Here is a 16,686-nt window from a genome sequence, read left to right as displayed (position 1 = left end):
TAATCAAAGCCGCATCACAAAATAGTCCTCTAATTATTCAATATGGCGGCGCCCATGAAAGATAATTTCACAGATCTGAGGCGTTTTTGTCAACTAGGGCAGTGATCATAATCTCGACTCGAAGTATGACGTAGATGGATCGCTGCGTCTAGTTTGGATCACTATAGGCGTACGTAGGTGGAGGGGGGCTGCCCCCTAAATTTCGGGCAATCTGATTTTTCGGGCAGACGGGAAAAGTGAAAACAAAAATATTATTTTATCTAGTTGGCAAAATAAAGTGCCGAAATCTATTAAACCACTAATTGGATGGTTGGAATTCAGGTCATTTGTTTGCTTGTTTGGGATTATTTGGGATTCCGATAAGTCACCTTGGCTTCTCGCAGACGACCGGCACCACCGTCTGTAACCCGAAGTTTTTCGGGCATTTCAGGTTCCCCCCCCCCCCTTAATATTGATAGAGTCTGCATCACGGGACCATTTTTTGTATAAATAATATTTTTTTAAAACAATATTTTATTCAGAAATTGAAAGGGATTGAGGAACAGGCACAGCCTATATGACCTCTCTCCTAGATACAAGAATATGTAAAAGAAATAAGTTAGTAAGAAACAAAACAACACAATGAATACTTAAAGATACAATATGTAAGATTTAGATAAAGAGCTCACCATTCTTGCTATAATAGCTCAAATTAAAATACAGATGTGACGTCACCCTTTGACGTTGGCGTACCATTATTTCAAATAATCGTACGGGCAACTTGCTAATCGTACCTTGTCAAATATTAGACTCGAGTGACGTATTTCACTGTAAACGCACGTGCGGAGTGTCTGTATTTTAAGATGTTTAATGGTCTCGAGCTGAGACATTGCATAATATACTGTAAAAACACTCGGACCTGACGGTCCTCTTGTTGTTACAATATATTACTTAATGTCTCGCTCTCGACCATTAAACAATACATAGATAATGTAAAATGAAAATTTCATGCAAATTACTCTATACTCAGTCTAGGGTGACCCACCATAAATAAATATCTCCATATATCTCGACAATTTCGCCACAATATTTATATATATGCCAAGCCTCAAATCAGTTTCACACAATTATAGTCACTAAATAAACGATCATGTTGTACTTAATAACCTATGACCATTAATCATCTATAAATAATAGACTGAAAACTGGTTCCATGTGTTGTCCATAACATCCAGACACTTTTGAGTAAAAGATAGGTTACGTGCCCTTGTTTCGACCATTCCAGGGCTGATTGACAGGTCGGGATAATCAAGACTACTTTTTTACGAAACATAACAGAAAGCTAGAACAAGAAATTGAATTTAGAAATGAGCACGTTAGCTAGCTCAACAATTGTTTTCAGAACCTTGTAAAAGTAAAAAGAAACTTCTGCTAGTATCATGTTCCTGTCTAACCCGAGTGTTTCAGAGATATTATTTGTACTAAACCAAAAGATGCCGCTCTTAACGGTACAGTTAATGATAAAGCGATTTATAAAATGAAACGAACGTAATTTCTAAATCTGCTGTAATAACCAAGAAGCTTAATTTTACTGCTATTCAAAATCGTCAACATTAATTTTTTTACGGCTGTAATAGTTGATAGATTTGTAGAGAATTGCACGTGCCATGGCTATTTATAGTATCATACTGTCAGAAAGTTGGCCTCGACACGGCGAATGTGCACGCTTCAGTGGTAGTCTCGAACTATCAGCGGGTGACTGTATTTTTGTAGGTGCATGGGTCAACCTATCACTGTATGTAGTTTTGACAAGGCGTGAGCATTGTGGTAACCAGGGCACTGGTATATTCGAGACTTAGCCCCGTCTTCCCATCTTTAAATTAAATTTTTAAATGGCGGACCGTTCTAATCTAGTTACAATCTCGAGTGAATGAGAGTTGATTATGGTCTAGTTAATAAATGCCTAACATTATATAACATTTAAGGCCCAAAGAAAGACCTGCAATAGGCACATTTAGCTCTTATACAATGCATGTTTAACCAACAACATTTTGTATATACATATTTATACATTGGCTACACAGTTGGTCATGTTCGCATTTTGATTTTGATCGATATAGATGTTACACTGATCTTAAACCCTCCTGCTGATGTCAAAAAACAAGTGTACCTTTTTCAAACATGCTAAGAAGTATGACTGTTGCTTAAAGTTGCAATTTCATATTTTTAAGTTATATTTTTAAAATTTATTAAAATAAAGCCTTAAAATAGATGGTATCTATAAACAGTCCTACCTTGTTAAAGAATAATCCTATTAATCCTATAATTCACTATTGACAGTTGAGAAATTGGAAAAAATATCATTTTCATCTTCAAATTCCAACGTTTGAAGATAACTACTCCATGGCGGAGAATAGAAAACAAGGGAGGTAATTAGGTGGTAATTGTGTTATTATTTCCGGTGTAAATGAGTTTTACGTGTGAGGATGACACCTATGATCGTATAATAGTGAGTTGACAACCTATTGAGCACAAGTACTTGTGTTAAAACTAATCTACACAAGTTATGTGTTGTTTTGCATTGCATTAACACAAACTTGTGTCGATTTATAAAATCTTGTGTTTTTTTCATATCATTAACACAAGTAATGTGTACCTTCCAAGATTTGTTTTCTTTTTAAAAAAAAAAATCCATACAAAGTCTGAATTCGGGAGTCGTCAAGTTTTAAGAAAAGTAATAAAGGGCTTAATTCACATCTCGAAAATCACATGCTGTTCTTCACTGGAAGGGTGTGAGTACCAATTAATCAGACAATTGCCAGACAGACTTGAATGTTAATTGATGTTAAGTTGTCTGTAAAGTTAAAATGTCTGTCTTTTTTTATTGACCCAATAAACTGATAGATCAAATGAATATATAGTGTACATGTGATTTTCAGCACCCTGGTGTTTTCGAAAATTGATTCAATGTACAATGAACAAAAAAAATGAGTAAAACTCTTAATAATGTAATTGGTTGATGTAATCGAAATTGAACAGTATTGGTTAACTGAAAAGTAACCAATCAAATTTAATTGATCATCCACGTGTATCTCATAATCGACTTATTGATATAATGGTTCTCCAAGTTATCTATACTTTTTGTCTGCGATATCACTTCGGTGGAAGCGGACGTAAAATACAACTAACTAAGAAGAAGTATCTACCCAGTTAACATTGATGGTTAAATTTACGTAAAGTTTACGTCATTTTGGTTAGATTTTGGTTAGCGTCCAATAATGGTAAAATTCTTTGGTTAAATTTACGTTACTTTTACGTCATAATGGTTATGGTTACTTTTACGTCAGAAAATGACGTAAATGTAACGTAAACTTTATGGCGGATTACTAACCAATTTTTTTCCCTTTGAATACTTCTTGATTAAATAACATTACAAGTGTGTGCACATTCTAACAATTGATATATAGTCGGAATTCAGACATAATAATTATATATGTATTATTGGTTATAATTCTAACGTTAATCTAACGTAAATTTTACATCAGGTTTCTAACCGTTAGTTTATGGTTAGTTTTCTGACGTAAATCTAACGTTAGTTTTCTGACGTAAATCTAACGTTAGTTTTCTGACGTAAATCTAACGTTAGTTTTCTGACGTAAATCTAACGTTAGTTTTCTAACGTTATAATAATGTTAGTTTTCTAACGTTAATGTAATGTTAGTTTTATGTCATAATTTTAACCGTTAATTTAGGGTTAGTTTTCTAACGTAAATCTAATGTTAATTTTATAACATAAATCTAACTTTAGTTTTCTAACATAAATGTAACGTTAGTTTTCTAACATAAACCTGATATTAGTTGTAAAACGTAAAACAAATGTCAGTTTAATGTCATGATACTAACAATTAAGGGCCTGACAAGACAGCTGTCTAGTCATTAAAATGGGACAAAAATGGGTAAGACCCTGGCTCGCTAGCCTGGAGGTCGGGTGTTCGATCCCTGCATTGGCCGAGAAAGTTCATCCAGATTTCCGGCGTTTTTTCCCCTTGTCAGTGATGCAGGACGGAGAGCCTGACAAGGACAGCTGTCTAGTTGTTCAGATGGGATAAAAAAAACGAGGTCCCGTGTACACATTGGCATGCATGTAAAAGATCCCTTGACAGTTGGAATTCGATATAAGAGTAGGCCGTAGTGCCACTGTCGGGGCAAAATTCCCCTCATAACACACTGTATGGTGTATGGCCATCTTCATTAGCCCAGTTCGGAGCAGAACAGTTGGACGTTAAACCCCATTTCATTTCATTACATTTTGTATCCATTTCTAAGTGGGGGATCACGTGGCTAAGTGGGTAAGACGCTAGCTCGCTAGCCTGGAGGTCGGGTGTTCGATCCCTGCATTGGCCGAGAAAGTTCATCCAGATTTTCCAGCGTGGTTCTCCCTTGTCAGTGATGCAGGACGGAGGGGCTGACAAGGAAAGCTGTCTAGTCGTTCGGATGGGACGAAAAACCGAGGTCCCGTGTACACATTGGCGTGCACGTAAAAGATCCCTTGGCAGTTGGAATTCGATATAAGAGTAGGCCTTAGTGCCGCTGTCCGGGCAAAATTTCCCTCATAGCACACTGTATGGCGTATGCCTGTCTTCATTAGCCCAGGTTAGGAGCAGAAAAGTAGGACGTTAAACTCCATTTCATTTCATTTCATTTCATTTCTAAGTGCCCAAGAATAGAGATCTAGCTCCTTTAATAGTTGCGAACTGTAGGTGACACACAAAGAGAAAACGAATGAATGAATGATCTACTCTCATTTCAAATTCCAAATGTCAAGGGTTCTTTTACGTGCACACCCACGCGATGGACTAGACACTGTTTTTTGAGGTCCTCTGTCCTACACCACTACTAACAAAGGGAACTTTCTCGACCAACATGGGGATCACGTTGGCTAAGTGAGTAAGACGCTGACTCGCTAGCCTGGAGGTCGGGTGTTCGATCCCTGCATTGGCTGAGAAAGTTCATCCAGATTTTCCTGCGTGTTTTCCCCTTGTCAGTGATACAGGACGGAGGGCCGGACAAGAACAGCTGTCTAGTCAGGGATGAAAAACTGAGGTCACGTGTACACACAGGAGTGCACATGAAAGATCCCTTGGTAGTTGGAACTTGATATAAGAGTAGGCCATACTGTATGGCGTATGCTTGTCTTCATTAGCTCAGTTTAGGAGCAGAACAGTAGGACGTTAAACCCGATTTCATTTCATTTTTCTCGACCAACACGGAAATTGAACCCCTCATTTGCTAGCCAGTGTGTTACTAATTACTAGAGAGAGAGAGAGAAATGGGGTTTAACGCCTACTCGACACAAACTAGGTCATTTCGGGACTAACATATAGTTTAATTTTTATTTACATAATTCGCTTGCGCGTAGGGGTCTTTAGCAGTGGGAGAAAACCGGAGGTTGGACAAGCGACCCTATTCCTTGTCACGTACAACCGGGGATTCGAAACCACGACAGTCAACTCAATGATAGACTTTATGATACAGCGCCCGCACGCTAACCATTCAGCCATCCACCCCCCCCCCCCCCGTTACTAATTACTAAGTTTGTGAAATGTAGGTTTTTCCTCATGTAGGTTTGTCCTGATGAAATCGGTTTATTGTCCTACTGTTCTGCTCCGACTGGGCTAATGAAGACAGGTACATACCATACAATGTGCTATGAGGGAAATTTTGCCCCAGCAGCGGCACTATGGCCTACTAATATCGAATCCAACTGCCAAGGGATCTTTTCGTGCAAGCCAATGTATACATGGTACCTCGGTTTTTTGTCCCATCTGAGTGACTAGACTACTGTCCTTGTTCCTGCACCTCTGACAAGGGGAAACCATGTCGGAAAATCCTGATGAACTTTCTCCACCAATGCAGGGATCGAACACGTGCCCTCCGGATTATCGAGCCAGCATCTTACGCACTTAGCCACCGTGGCTTTATCAAAATTAGTAATGAAGATGTGCTATGACAGAAATTTTGCCTGGACAGCAGCATTACCGCACTTACTAATGAAGATGTGCTAGGAAAGACATTTTGCCTGGAGAGCAGCATTTCCGCATATAGTCATTACCAATAGTTCTAAGTGCACACCAACCTGTAAAAGAGGTCTTTACACACTTTTCCATCATTACCAATTACTAGTCTGCGGGTTCACTAGTCCATGGGTGCACTAATCCGTGCATTCACTAGTCCACTAGTCTGACTCTATAAAATACTATAAATATGAGTATTAAAGAAACCCAGTAGATATGGTGACTGATATCACCCTTCGTAAGGCGATAACCCAACATCACGGCATTTTAACCCGAAATCACAACATTTTAACCATTATAGCATATGCCCTTCTTCATTAGCCCACTTGGAATAAAATAGTAGGATGTTCAAACCCCATTTAAAATTCATTTTCATACTTTTCTGCACCAGTCGGACTATTGAAGATAGTCATACGCAATGCAGAGTGCTATGACGGAAATTTTCTATGGACTGTGGCAGGGCGGAGGATCTGGCAAGGGATAAGGTATAGTTGTTCGGGTCATACGAAAAATCAAGTCCTCATGTACATATTGGCATGCACGTAAAAGACACTCCGACAGTTGTAATTCAATATCAGAGTAGGCCATATAGTGCCGCTATCCGTGCAAAGTTTCCGTCATAGTACACTGTATATAGTGTATGCCTGTCTTCATTAGCTCACTCATAGCTTAAATCAATGTGTGTTGTTAATGTCATTTAAAATGGCGGCTGTCTACATATACAATATATAAAATAGGTCATGAGTCGATTGGTGCCGTTTTTTTATTTCGAATTTAAAAGTTCAACACTTAATTATATAAGTTGTAAAACCATATAAAAATAAAGGTTGGACCAAGACTAGTTCCATTTTTTTAAGTTATGAATCTGAAAAATAGATAATAATGACCCAGTCAATTAACATAGAGATCTACTCTAGCTATATAAGTCCATATATTTATCGTCTCTCGATAAAAGACCTATCTCTGAAAATTAAAATTCCCCGATTTGATTATTCTTTTAATATAACATAATTATGTAACCTCATATAAAATATGGTAGAGCGTATACAAACAAATTATATGAATAGATTCATTATCAGAAATATTACAGGCCTTTCAAACGAACAGCCGCCATTTTCAGAACTATATAGATGTACAAATATATTTTTATCGTCTCGGGCAAGGTCAAGGTCACGATCTGTTCACGGTTGATGATTGTGTTTAAATCGGTTTATATCATATTATTTCTATTCACATTACAATATTTTTTTTATAGGTTACGGTTATTGTTGTTATTTATCTAAATTTCTTCAATTATTTATTAAATATTTTTTGTTTGTTCGTTTGACCGGAACGTACGGAATTCTGGGATTTAAAATGGCGGCATAGGTTATTATTTTTCCCAAAGAAGAAATGATGCCGTGATTTAAAGTTAAATAAAGCTATTCCACACATACACACACGATTTTGGATTCAGCAAAGTAAAGTTGAAGGTAAGTGCACTTTTTATGCGAACTTCCGTTGACAGTATACCGATAGATCTAATGTTGATAAAAAAAATAATCTGGCCGTGGAAAAAGTTTGCACGCAACTTTGTATATCAGACAGTCAGTATTTGTTTTTAACACGATGCAGTTACATTGTCCGTAAACCATACTATTCATAAACAAAATCAACATTGCTTTAAGTTATCGAAAGTAATACTGGTTCCAAAATTGTTTTTAAAAAATCTGGATCCAAAAATTATCAAACACATAACGAATTTATTAATGATGTAGACTGTTAAAATTCAGGCTGTGCTAATTATAATATAAGATCATGTAGTATTTTCTAAACATTTTTATGGGTGTTTCAGGTTTGGTTTTTTTGTTGTTATTGTACTGATATTTTTGCAAATTTAATAATGCATAATGCAAGAGCTAAATCTATATATTGTACGTAGGTTAAGTAGGTATTTCTTGAGACTGTAAATGTTAAATTTTTTTATAAGACATTTTAATGTATTAACTTGCTAAGTCTATAATCAAGTCTCAATGTCATCGGGTACTCGAGATGTTCACAGATTCAAACACTGGCGGTTAATGTTAATGATTTAATTTAATTGAAAAATGGATAATCAAGACTCTAATTATATACATAGGCCTATAACATTAAATAACAAGTTTGCCCGTACATACTTGTACATAAAGGTTTCAGTCCTACTCCCCTGCTTATTTTTTCTTGTGGTGGCCAAGAAAGTTCATCAGGATTTTCTGGCATGGTTCCTCTTTTAACTGGTGCAAGACAGAGGGGCTGGTAAGGGCTAATGTACAGTTGTTCGGATAGGACAAAAAACCAAGCTCTTTTGTACACACGGTCCAGTCAAAATTTCCATCACAGCACACTTTCAAGCATTTGTCCAACTTCTTTAGCCCAGTTTGAGCAGAACAGTATGATGTTGAATCCCATTTCATTACAGATCCACAGTAGGTTGGCTGTCAGCCCAGTTGGAGCTGAACAGTAGGCCGTTTAACCCAATTACGTTTTTTTTTGGGAGTATAAAGTTGCTTTTTATTTATTTATTTTTTTTACAGATCCTACATGTATATTTGAGCACCCTTGGTGGCAGTAATGACAAAGAAGTTCTAAAAAGATTTATATGGGCTTTATAATGATAGTTAGACAACACTACTACTTGCCAAACACTACTACTTGTCACATAATGTAATGATATAAATATATATGTATCTATGGTAGCACAAATATCATCAGAATGTAGGCCAAAGCTTTACAAGCATTGTAGGCCTAAAATACTTTCTGTCTGAACTTTTGACAGTCAAATCTTTGATGACTAGTTAGTTTAGAGCAGATATCCTGTCACAGTATTATATAACAGCTCTTTGGCTTAAAGTTTAAACTGAGTTGTATCAGTGAGTTGAAAATCATCTGTGTTCCTGTTATTGCTCCCTGCTGCAGCCAGTAAACAATAACCTTTTGCGTTCCTTACAAATCTTCCAATTTTTACTGATAGATCAACCATAGCAAAGATCTCTATTAAGATTATATTTGTAATGTGTGTAACAAATTCTATGACATAGGTATAATATTGGTGTAGTTAAGTATATACCATATTTATGCACACATTTCAATGTTGGCATATTATTAGTCTCTATCATCTAGAAAAAAATATTCTATATTCTACGAATATTAGTGTGGTTGCGTTGTCAACATTTGAGAATAATCGGTCATAGGCTAGATTATCCGGTCTTTTACATTATCATAAACAAAGTCTAAGGAAGGTAACTAGTCCTAAAACAAGATGTTGACGCCCATGAAATTTATATAAGAATGCCATTTCCGAAAGTCCATTTGATTGCATTGTCAGTTCAATATCCAACACTCTTAATTTTTTTTTATTGTAAAATTTCTCTCTTCATGGGCCATATCTATGTTTTTTTTTTTATTGAATCCTAATTCGTCATCACGATTCATGTTTGTTTATAAATGCAAGTGTTATTGACAACTGTCCCAGACCCTCATTATTTATATGGCCCAACTTTTCTTCGGCGTACACCGGCACGGTATTAGACTAGGATAACAGTCCCGAAACTCGTGGAGTTGAAAAACATTAGTCTTATATACCGCCTCTACTTAATTATGGATGTAGGTCGGAAAAATGTAAAATTTGGCAATTTGACTTATACTCAACATCGACTTATACCCTGTATGGTAATGTGATGATGCCCCCTCTTCCAGACAAGACATAGGCTATAACTGTTTCAAATGACAAGTGCTAAATGAAGTATTTATGTGGTCTTTGGTGAAAGAAATGAAATGAAATGAAATGGGGTTTAACGTCCTACTGTTCTGCTCCTAACCTGGGCTAATGAAGACGAGCATATGCCATACAGTGTGCTATGAGGGGAATTTTGCCTGGGCTACGGCCTACTCTTATATCGAATTCCAACTGCCAAGGGATCTTTTACGTGCACGCCAATGTCTACACGGGACCTCAGTTTTTCGTCCCATAACGACTAGACAGCTGTCCTTGTCAGTCCCTCCGTCCTGCATCACTGACAAGGGAAACCACGCCGGAAAATCAGGATGAACTTACAGGGATCGAACACCCGATCTCCAGGCTAGCGAGCCAGCGTCTTACCCACTTAGCCACTTGATCCCCCCCTTTGGTGAAAGAGAGAGAGAGAGAAATGGGGTTTACCGTCCACTTGACACAAACTAGGTCATTTCGGGACTAACATATGGTTTAATTTTTTATTTACATAATTCGCTTGCGCGTAGGGGTCTTTAGGAGTGGGAGGAAACCGGAGGACCCGGAGAAAACCCATGAAGTTGGACAGGCGACCCTACTCCTTGCCACGTACAACCGGGGATTCGAAACCACGCCAGTCGACTCAATGACAGACTTTATGATACAGCGCGCGCACGCTAACCATTCAGCCATCCACCCCCCCCCCCCCCTTTGGTGAAAGAAAAACAGAGCTGTGGCTAGTGAAATGAAAGTTTAACGTCCTACTGTTTTGCTCTGAACTGGGCTAATGAAGATGGGCATACGCCATACAGTGTGCTATGTGGGAAATTTTGCCCGGACAGTGGCACTACGGCCTTCTCTTATATCGAATTCTAACTTCAAGGGCTCTTGTACGTGCACGCCAATGTGTACATGGGACCTCATTTTTTTGTCCTATTTTAATGACTAGACAGCTGTCTTGTCTAGCCCTCTGTCCTGCATCACTGACAAGGGAGAACCATGCCGGAAAATCTGGAATAACTTTCTCGGCCAATGCAGGGATCGAACACCCGACCTCCAGACTAGATAGCCAGTGTCTTACCGACTTAACCAACGTGATCCCCGTTGTGGCTACAATTCCTGGATTTGAAGGTCAGGTATGATATGAAACGAATATTTTGAACCGGTTCACCAATGCAACCAATCCGTGACGGGTTAACTGATAGAGGGTTACATCCTTGATATAAATATACTTGTCGCGGGTTTTAAAAATAGAAATATATATATAAAGGTAGCTAAAAATTCATCTCTACATGTACATAGGCCAAGGGGGGATCATGTGGCTAAGTGGGTAAGACGTTGACTCGCTAGCCTTGAGGTCGGGTGTTCGATCCCTGCATTGGCCGAGAAAGTTCATCCTGATTTTCAGGTGTGGTTTCCCATTGTCAGTGATGCAGGATGGAGGGCCTGACGAGGACAGCTGTCTAGTCGTTTGGATGGGACAAAAAAAAACCCAAGGTCCAGTGTACACATTGGCATGCACATAAAAGATCCCCTGGCAGTTGGAATTCGATACAAGAGTAGGCCATAGCGTTGCTGCCCGGGCAAAATTTCCCTTATAGCACACTGTATGGCGTAACCATTTGCGTCTCTTCAAAATATTTCAAATCTTTTGTCATGGATCAACCATTGCAAATATCCGTGGTACAATTATATTTGAAATGTGTTAAACCAATTCTGCAACACATGTAATATTGGTGTAGTATATATCTTTGTTTATACACCCACATATCAATTTTGGCCCTGTTTGTCCGTACACTGGGTGTGAAATGTGAATCATTCCGATTGTGAGAGGACAAGCATTATCAATATACAGCTTTTCAGGACTTTGCCTTCCTTGGTTAGTTCTCCCTTTTTCAAATGCAATAGATGCTGTGTTTATTCTTAATTGATCTTTTTCAAATTTGTGTTACACACTGGAATCATGAGAGGACGAAACCTATCAATATTCAGCATTCCACAACATTCCATTCCAGTGTCGGCCGAGAAAGTTCTTCGTGATTTCCAGACTTGGTTTCCTCCCCTTGTCAGAGGTGCAGGACAGAGGGCCTGACAAGGGGGGACAGCTGTCTAGTCGTTTGGATGGTACGAATGACCGAGGTCCTGTGCACACATTGGTGTGCACGTGAAAGATCCCTTGGCAGTTTGAATTCGATATAAGAGTAGGCTTTAGCGCCGCTGTCTGGATAAAATTCCATAATAGGACACTGTATAGCATATTTCCATGTCATTAGCCCTGTCGGAATAGGACATTAAACCCCATTTCATTTCACTCATTCCAAAGTTAACTCCTATTCCATCAATACCTTGAGCAAATAAGATAGAGGCTATAGGTTTTGGCCCAATTTGGTCAATATCCCAGTTTTTTCTTTCTTATATGCATATCAACACTTTCATAGCGCTAATGTAGACCTTTTTCTTGAACATTTTCCCTTGTCAGTGATGCCGGACAGAGGACCTGACATGGATGGCTGACTAGTCATACGGAAGGGACCAAAAAAACAAGGTACAGTGTAAACTCAAGTGTGTGTGTGTGGAAGATCCCTTGGCAGTTGGAATTTTATATAAGAGTACGCCATAGCTCTGCACACTGTGTGGCATATGCCCGTCTTCATTTCTCAAACAGCTGTGGATAAAAACTGTTAATATTTAAATGTGTATTTTGTATTTTATAACATTATATTTTTGTCTTTTAAATAAAGTATATGTATACATACTTGTAGTATATTTTGTCATATTATTCTGCTAGATTTTTAACTTTTCTGTGCAATACATTTAGAATTCTGACTGGTTATGGGTAGATAGAGAGCAATGGGGTAAAACATCCAATAGACATAAACTGTCCTTTGGGACTAAGTGATTCAATTCAAGTTGAATAATTCATCCGCACCAGGAATCTTTAGTAGTAGGAGGACCCAGAGAAAAACCATGTTCAAGTTGGGTGTGGAAACAAACCACTTGACTCAATGACAGACCTTATGATCTAAATGTAACGTAAAATTAACATCATATTGTTATGTGGGTATACTTTAGTCATTGCGACAAATTCTTCCTTTGATATTATATCAGCGACATTCGGTTAGATAGATGTAGTGAAGTTAGCATCAACAGGGTGCTTTAGCCGTGATATTTTAAAAAAAATTATAATGGTCACATAGAATACCAGACCGCAGGTTTGTAAATTTTTACAAAAAATAAAACCGTGTATTTAATTTAGCATGTATATATTGCTTCTATGTATATAATAATTCGTTCGGTTAAAACAGTCAGATTTAGAACTACTGCCACTGACTGCACCGGAAGTCTATTTATATAATGGCGCCACAAAGAAATTTTTTTTTTGATGTGTTCTAAAAGTGTTCCGCTAATTCAGCAATCTAATGAATCTGTCTTAATTTTTCTGAAATCGTGCTTAATTATTATTAGCTAATCGGCGCTACACCGTTGTTCAAATATTTATAATTGCAAGAAACCCCCGACTAGGACCAGCAGGTAAGAATCTGTCTTGATTTTATAGTAATACCCGGTTGCAATTATTGGCCGCCATCTTTGATTTTTATAGACGTTCGGGCAAAAGGAGAAATGTATATCCAGACATGGACTATAGCTAGATACTAACTTTTGTGTTAGTTGTTTAGTTGAAATGTAATCTTATTTCTGTAAAAGAAAAAAACAACAACAAACAAATCAGCCTTTTTTTTATATCAATGTCATCAATGTGTAGGCCTAATATTAGACTTTCAATGATTCACTAGTTTCTCTTCAGTTTCGTTATTTTTTTTTCCAGTCATTGATGTTAGCATGTACTACACAAAGAAAAACAGGTAACAGAATTTCATTTCCTTTTAATATATTCTTTTAATAATGGCCAATAATTGTTATTGTATGTAACACGAAAAGTATTTATCTCTGTAGAGAGAGGGCGAGTAAATGGGGTTTAAAGTTCACTAAATTCACTTGACACAAACTATGCCATTCATTTCCTTGTATTAAATTGGTCGAATCAAGTAGGTCCATGCTATATATATGTCCTAGAATCAAGTAGGACAGGTAGTCTTCTTCCGCCCTTTTTCTGAACACTGTCTCATTCTATTGCCATCTGTGTATGTTGTGTTATATTAATTCTGCATAATTAACTCTAGTTAACCTAGTTAACTCTATAATAATAAATGAATTTAATATATAAATAAATAAATAAAATATAAATAAACCAATAATATATTTGTAGTTTAATATGTTTTATCTTATCATTACAGGCAAAGCATGAAGCCAAAGGAAATGTTTTTACCAAGGCATGTTCCTCAATAGCGGAGAGAGTTTTATCCAGTGTCGGTTCTGCATAAGAACCCATTCATAGCAGACCACCCATTGCAGCACTTGTAAGGTCGCTATAAAGAACCCGACAGACTCTGCGACCAAAAGATCCCACTGACGTGTCGTCAAGCGTAAGTACTCATGCAATTAAATACCCATGTATATAAGAATTTATTAACATGTAATTAAATGTACAATTTTATTTATTTATTAACATGTACTTAAATGTACTTTTTTATTTATATTTTGTTTTAGCTTGACGAAGATTTCATCGATCATAGTGCACCGGGATTTTATCAAAAAAGAGTAAAAGTTGGGGAAAGGTGCCATCACATTTTTTGTACTGATAGACAGATGCAACTACTCGCACGCGCAAAAACTTGGTATATGGATGCAACTTTTCGGGTGGTGAACAAGCCATGGTCTCAGCTGTTTTCCATACACGCCTTCATTATGACTGGAGAGACCACCCGACAGTTACCATTGGTGTTTTGTGTAATGTCGGGTAAAAGCCAAGACGACTATTATAAGGTAAATAGCACTTACTGATTGAATTACTATTAATAGTAAAAAAGGACTATTATTTGGGACCTTGAAATTGTCACAAATGGGTCGCACTAACAGCGACATTTGTTTCAGGCATATTTGTTTCATCGGTGACACGTCTGGTGTCATGTGAATGCAACGACAACAGCCTGGTTGATTGATTTGTTGATTGGAGTTCAGATGTCTACATTAAAATCGACCACTGACCACGGCCAGGCAAGACCGACTTGAAATTTCTAGAAATTTTTCTGGGGGAGACAGGCCCCAACAAATCCCCCGACGGTGCGTTTCACGACTTTGGCGCAAGACGGTGACCTTGAAGAGACGTCGAAAACCATTTAATAGACATAGTAAAAGTCATATCTTACGAGATTATCGCTGGTCTTGTCAGAAAATGCTATTTTATATATGACCAGTTTGTGTTTGAAAAATTTAATTATTTATTCTCCCACCATTAAAGCACACTAATTACGAAATATCGCTCTCAGAAACTTCATGGTTTCTTTTGCAATTTGTTTGGGGTAAGACGTTATATAAATAATATCAATCTGTCTACCACACAAATTTAACAGATACAAATGCATGTTATTCCACAGGTAGACAGACAGGGCCTCCTTTGAAGGGACTCAGTGAAGGGAACGCGGTTGGTTTAGAGTTTGTCTGACCCCTTTGAATATTTGCGTCTCATCTCCAATGAAAACAATCATGTTGCTCTCATGCTGTTCTCAACCAGAATCAAACATATATCGTACTTGAGATTTGTTAGCATGTTCCACACAACCCAACATTTATCGGCACCGGGATTAAGGGTGTATATCTTTGTTTCTAACGCTTATTGGGAATACGCCACGGAAACTACAATAAAAACTTATTTACAAAACATTATAAAGAGGGAAAACTGACATATTTCAAGCTTTACTGTATTTAAAGAAATAATTTAAATCAGCCGGCTGAAACCCCGTCTCCGCTATTTGTTCAGTCATTCTTTAGGTATAGTGCCAGTTTCCACCGACAATGATATTGCAAACAAGTGTCCAATCTATAAAAGCATACATTCCTACAAAATGTTTCTTTAGTCAAGTGAAACAATAAATACATAACTATGCGAGGGTGTGGTGAGTAAATTCGTGGTAACGTGAATAGGCTAATGTGACATAGAACAAGGTCACATTGATGTTGACAAATACGTAAGACGATTTGAACATCAACTAAAAAGATATTTAATGTGATTCAGCTGCAAGGTGATATATGCATATATGCAGCATAGATAATTAAAACTTCTATTCAAGTTAAACCAACTGTATCTATTTATTTAGGTCTTACGTAGAGCTGAATACATTTTATGATTTATTTTCATCTATTGGTGGTTAACAGTGTGTAACTAAAAACTAAAATTGGATCTTATTATTGCCAATGATATAATGTACATGTAATAGCAAGTGTATATATATTTTTTGTTCAGTCTGTACACAGTAACATATCTGAGAACCATATTATTATCATTTCTGCCCAAGGCTCCCTGTGCCTTATAGTTAGCAGTGATACAAGGCAATTACCAATTTTCCATGTTCTTGGCCTGAAGAAATAAAATAATAAAAGTCAAGTTTTTATTATTATGCAAGTGGAAAAATACAATTATTCATAGTATGATTTGAATAAATACAACTGATTTGAAGTTTGAATTATTATTTGTCTAAGATGACTGGGCATTTACATATTGAAATAGCTACTCTTCAATAAGAAAATACATTAATATTTTTCCCAATTCACCTGGATTTTATTGTAGGTCTTTGTACGTGAAATAGCTTTATTTAACGTCCGCTACCACCGAAGTGATATTGCAGAAAATTAACAAATTCGGATTCCCTTTTAAAGGAAATTGACTGCACTATTGCTGGATTGTATTATATAGGTCATGTCAGTTTTTTTCAAAATGGCGCCCAGAACACAAAACAAACATTGCAATTCAGGGCTGACTGGTGTCGAGGCTGTATCCTAAGAATGATT

At 37.2% G+C, this 16,686-nt stretch overlaps 1 protein-coding gene and 1 long non-coding RNA gene across 2 annotated transcripts in view; both read left to right on the top strand.

Annotated features, from left to right (window-relative positions):
• Positions 1-16,686, top strand: part of LOC126825214 (alpha-(1,3)-fucosyltransferase C) — a 44,836-nt gene that overhangs the window by 18,347 nt on the left and 9,803 nt on the right. The window lies entirely within an intron of this gene.
• LOC126825217 (uncharacterized) overlaps positions 11,475-16,686 on the top strand; it is a 151,601-nt gene continuing 146,389 nt past the window's right edge. The window contains exons 1-3 of the long non-coding RNA XR_008788449.1: positions 11,475-13,643; positions 14,076-14,264; positions 14,389-14,664. This is a non-coding gene — a long non-coding RNA (uncharacterized LOC126825217). The remainder of the gene's footprint in view (positions 13,644-14,075; positions 14,265-14,388; positions 14,665-16,686) is intronic.

The sequence above is a fragment of the Patella vulgata genome, chromosome 6, assembly GCF_932274485.2.
Source record: "Patella vulgata chromosome 6, xgPatVulg1.2, whole genome shotgun sequence".
Lineage (NCBI taxonomy): Eukaryota > Metazoa > Mollusca > Gastropoda > Patellidae > Patella > Patella vulgata.
The sequence above is the reverse complement of the archived record's forward strand: the minus strand, read 5'-3'. Positions and strand labels throughout refer to the sequence as shown.